This window comes from Triticum aestivum, chromosome 4D (genome assembly GCF_018294505.1).
Source record: "Triticum aestivum cultivar Chinese Spring chromosome 4D, IWGSC CS RefSeq v2.1, whole genome shotgun sequence".
NCBI classification, from domain to species: Eukaryota; Viridiplantae; Streptophyta; class Magnoliopsida; order Poales; family Poaceae; genus Triticum; species Triticum aestivum.
In genome coordinates, this window is record NC_057805.1 from 192989168 (window position 1) to 192995167 (window position 6000).

Here is a 6000-nt window from a genome sequence, read left to right on the forward strand (position 1 = left end):
AGAGAAGAATCCATCTAGCTAATAACTATGGACCCGAAGGTCTGTGGTAAACTACTCACACATCATCGGAGAGGCTATGTTGTTGATGTAGAAGCCCTCCATGATCGATGCCCCCTCCGGCAGAGCGCCGGAAAAGGCCCCAAGATGGGATCTCATGGGTACAGAAGGTTGCGGCGGTGGAATTAGGTTTTCGTGGTGCTCCTCGATGGTTTCGGGGTACGTAGGTATATATAGGAGGAAGAAGTAGGTTGATGGAGCCATGAGGGGCCCACGAGGGTGGAGGGCGCGCCCAGGGGGGGGGGGGTAGGCGCGCCCCCTGCCTCGTGGCCTTCTCGTTGATTGCTTGATGTCCACTCCAAGTCCTCTGGATCACGTTTGTTCCAAAAATCACGCTCCCGAAGGTTTCATTCCGTTTGGATTCCGTTTGATATTCCTTTTCTGCGAAACACTGAAATAGGGAAAAACAGCAATTTGCACTGGGCCTTGGGTTAATAGGTTAGTCCCAAAAATAATATAAAAGTGTATAAATAAGCCCATTAAACATCCAAAACTGAATATATAATAGCATGAAGCAATAAAAAATTATAGATACATTGGAGACGTATCAAGCATCCCCAAGCTTAATTCCTGCTCGTCCTCGAGTAGGTAAATGATAAAAACAGAATTTTTGATGTGGAATGCTACTTAGCACATTCTTTAATGTAATTTTCTTTATTGTGGCATGCATGTTCAGATCCGAAAGATTCAAGATAAAAGTTTAATGTTGACATAAAAATAATAATACTTCAAGCATACTAATCAAGCAATTATGTCTTCTCAAAATAACATAGCCAAAGAAAGCTCATCCCTACAAAATCATATAGTTTGGCCATGCTTCATTTTCGTCACACAAGATCTCATCTTGCACAACCCCGATGACAAGCCAAGCAATTGTTTCATACTTTAGTAATCTCAAACTTTTTTCAACTTTGACGCAATACATGAGCGTGAGCCATGGATTCAGCACTATGGGTGGAATAGAATAATATGATGGGGGTTGTGTGGAGAAGGCAAAAAAGGAGGAAGTCTCACATTGACGCGGCAAATCAATGGGCTAGGGAGATGCCCATCAATTGATGTCAATGCAAGGAGTAGGGATTGCCTTGCAACGGATGCACTAGAGCTATAAATGTATGAAAGCTCAACAAAATAAACTAAGTGGGTGTGCATCCTACTTGCTTGCTCACGAAGACCTAGGGCATTTGAGGAAGCCCATTGTTGTAATATACAAGCCAAGTTCTATAATGAAAAATTCCCACTAGTATATGAAAGTGACAAAACAAGAGACTCTCTATCATAAAGATCATGGTGGTACTTTGAAGCACAAGTGTGGAAAAAGGATAGTAGCATTGTCCCCCCCTTTTTTGGGCCTTCCTTTTTTTATTTGGCCTTTCTCTCTCCTTTTTTCTATTTGGGACAATGCTCTATTAATAATGATCATCACACCTCTATTTATTTACAACTCAATGATTACAACTTGATACTAGAACAAAAGTATGACTCTATATGAATGCCTCCGGCTGTGTATCGGGATGGGCAATGAATCAAGAGTGACATGTATGAAATAATATGCATGGTGGCTTTGCCACAAATACGATGTCAACTACATGATCATGCAAGGCAATATGACAATGATGAAGCGTGTCATAATAAACGGAACGGTGGAAAGTTGCCTGGCAATATATCTCGGAATGGCTATGGAAATGCCAGAATAGGTAGGTATGGTGGCTGTTTTGAGGAAGATATAAGGAGGTTTATGTGTGATAGAGCGTATCGTATCACGGGGTTTGGATGCACCGGCGAAGTTTGCACCAACTCTCAAGGTGAAAAGGGCAATGCACGGTACCGAAGAGGCTAGCAATGGTGGAAGGTTGAGAGTGCATATAATCCATGGACTCAATATTAGTCATAAAGAACTCACATACTTATTGCAAAAATCTACAAGTCATCAAAAACCAAGCACTACATGCATGCTCCTAGGGGGATAGATTGGTAGGAAAAGACCATCGCTCGTCCCCGACCGCCACTCATAAGGATGACAATCAAAGAACACCTCATGTTTCAAATTTGTTACACAACGTTCACCATACGTGCATGCTACAGGACTTGCAAACTTCAACACAAGTATTTCTCAAATTCACAACTACTCAACTAGCACAACTTTAATATCACTATCTCCATATCTCAAAACAATCATCAAGTATCAAACTTCTCTTAGTATTCAACGCACTTTAAAGTTTTTATCTTTGATGCCTATCATATTAGGACTAATTTTATAACCAAAGCAAATTACCCTGCTGTTCTAAAGGACTCTCAAAATAATATAAGTGAAGCATGAGAGATCAATTATTTCTATAAAATAGAACCACCGCCGTGCTCTAAAAGATATAAGTGAAGTACTAGAGTAAAATTGTTTAACTCAAGAGATATAAGTGAGGCATAAAGAGTATTCTAATAAATCCCGATTAATGTGTGTCTCTCCCAAAAGGTGTGTACAGCAAGGATGATTGTGGTAAACTAAAAAGAAAAGACTCAAATCATACAAGACGCTCCAAGCAAAACACATATCATGTGGTGAATAAAAATATAGCTCCAAGTAAAGTTACCGATGGACGAAGACAAAAGAGGGGATGCCTTCCGGGGAATCCCCAGGCTTAGGCTTTTTGGTGTCCTTGGATTTTACCTTGGGGTGCCTTGGGCATCCCCAAGCTTAGGTTCTTTCCACTCCTTGTTCCATAATCCATCAAATCCTTACTCAAAACTTGAAAACTTCACAACACAAAACTTAACAGAAAATCTCATGAGCTCCGTTAGCGAAAGAAAACAAAACACCACTTCAAGGTACTGTAATGAACTTATTATTTATTTATATTGGTGTTAAACCTACTGTATTCCAACTTCTCTATGGTTCATAAACTCCATTACTAGCCACAGATTCATCAAACTAAGCAAACAACACACGAAAAACAGAATCGGTCAAAAACAGAACAGTCTGTAGTAATTTGTACCTAACGCAAACTTCTGGACATCCAAAAATTCTAAAATAAATTGATAGACGTTAGGAATTTATCTATTAAACATCTGAAAAAAGAATCAACTAAATATCACTCTCCAGTAAAAATTTGTAGCTAATCTCGTGAGCGCTAAAGTTTCTGTTTTTTACAGCAAGATCAAAAAGACTTCACGCAAGTCTTCCCAAAGGTTCTACTTGGCACAAACACTAAATAAAACACAAAAACGAATCTAACCAGAATCTAGATGGATTATTTATGCCTAAACAGAACCAAAAAGCAAGAAACAAAAATAAAATTGGGTTGCCTCCCAACAAGCGCTATCGTTTAACGCCCCTAGCTAGGCACAAAGGCAACAATAGATCTAGGTATTGCCATCTTTGGCATGCAATCCATAAGTGGCTCTCATGATAGATTCATAAGGTAATTTAATTTAATTTCTAGGAAAGTGTTCCATGCCTTTCCTTAACGGAAATTGGAATCTAATATTTCCTTCCTTCATATCAATAATTGCACCAATTGTTCTAAGGAAAGGTCTACCAAGAATAATAGGACATGAAGGATTGCAATCTATAACAAGGACAATGAAATCTACGGGCACATAATTCCTATTTGCAACAATAAGAACATCATTAATTCTTCCCATAGGTTTCTTAATGGTGGAATCCGCAAGGTGCAAGTTTAAAGAACAATCATCAAATTCACGGAAACCTAGCAAATCACACAAAGTTTTAGGAATCGTGGAAACACTAGCACCCAAATCACACAAAGCATAGCATTCATGATCCTTAATTTTAATTTTAATATTAGGTTCCCACTCATCATAAAGTTTTCTAGGGATAGAAACTTCCAATTCAAGCTTTTCTTCATAACATTGCATTAAAGCATCAACGATATGTTTAGTAAAAGCCTTATTTTGACTATAAGCATGCGGAGAATTTAGCACGGATTGCAACAAGGAAATACAATCTATTAAAGAACAATTATCATAATTAAATTCCTTGAAATCCAAAATAGTGGGTTCATTGCTATGTAAAGTTTTGACCTCTTCAATCCCACTTTTACCAAATTTTGCATCAAGATCTAAAAACTCCGAATCATTGGGACGCCTTTTAACTAAAGTTGACCCATCTCCAGTCCCATTATTACCAAGGTTCATATTGCAAAACAAAGATTTAATAGGAGACACATCAATAACTTTTAGATCTTCATCCTTATTATCATGAAAATCCTCCGGTTTAGCGGCCATCTTATTGACTAAGGTGGCCTGCTTATCCGAAATTTGGGCTATTAATTTTTCAAGATGAGCAAACTGAGATCTCAAGCCATAAAATTCCTTAGACATATCATCAAGCTCTTTATTCATGTACTCCATAAAGCTTTTTTGTTCTTTAAGCTCGTTTCTAAAGAAATTATTATGCTCAAATTGCAAAGTCATAAAGCTTTTGACCTTGTTTTCAATTTCTTCCAACCTTTTAAGGTAAGGATCAACGTTTTCAGGCAGGGCCATCAGGGAAAACAGGCAACAAGAAGCAAGCGAAAAAGAGGAGAACGGAAAAAGAGGGCGAATAAAACGGCAAGGGTGAAGTGGGGGAGAGGAAAACGAGAGGCAAATGGCAAATAATGTAATGCGAGGGATAAGAGTTTGTTATGGGTACTTGGTATGTCTTGACTTGTGCGTAGACTCCCCGGCAACGGCGCCAGAAATCCTTCTTGCTACCTCTTGAGCATGCGTTGGCTTTTCCCTTGAAGAGGAAAGGGTGATGCAGCAAAGTAGCGTAAGTATTACCCTCAGTTTTTGAGAACCAAGGTATCAATCCAGTAGGAGGCCACACGCAAGTCCCTTGTACCTACACAAACAAATAAGAACCTTGCAACCAACGCGATAAAGGGGTTGTCAATCCCTTCACGGCCACTTGCAAAAGTGAGATCTGATAGAGATGATAAGATAATATCTCTGGTATTTTTATGATAAAGATTAAAAGTAAAGATTGCAAAATAAACGGTGACAGAAATAGCTAGTTGACAGGAGATTAATATGATGGAAGATAGACCCGGGGGCCATAGGTTTCACTAGTGGCTTGTGTCAAGATAGCATAAGTATTACGGTGGGTGAACAAATTACTGTCGAGCAATTGACAGAAAAGTGCATAATTATGAGAATATCTAGGCATGATCATGTATATAGGCATCACGTCCGCAACAAGTAGACCGACTCCTGCTTGCATCCACTACTATTACTCCACACATCGACCGCTATCCAGCATGCATCTAGAGTATTAAGTTCATAAGAACAGAGTAACGCATTAAGCAAGATGACATGATGTAGAGGGATAAACTCAAGCAATATGATATAAACCCCATCTTGTTATCCTCGATGGCAACAATACAATATGTGTCGTTTCCCCGACTGTCACTGGGATCGAGCACCACATGATTGAACCCAAACCTAAGTACTTCTCCCATTGCAAGAAAGATCAATCTAGTAGGCCAAACCAAACTGATAATTTGAAGAGACTTGCAAAGATAACCAATCATACATAAAATAATTCAGAGAAGATTCAAATATTGTTCATAGATAATCTTGATCATAAACCCACAATTCATCGGATCTTGACAAACACACCGCAAAAAGAGTTACATCAAATAGAACTCCAAGAAGATCGAGAAGAACTTTGTATTGAGATCCAAAGAGAGAGAAGAAGCCATCTAGCTAATAACTATGGACCCGAAGGTTTGTGGTAAACTACTCACACATCATCGGAGAGGCTATGGTGTTGATGTAGAAGCCCTCCGTGATCGATGCCCCCTCCGGCAGAGTGCCGAAAAAGGCCCCAAGATGGGATCTCACAGGTACAGAAGGTTGCAGCGGCGGAATTAGGTTTTCGTGGTGCTCCTCGATGGTTTCGGGGGTACGTAGGTATATATAGGAGGAAGAAGTAGGTCGGTG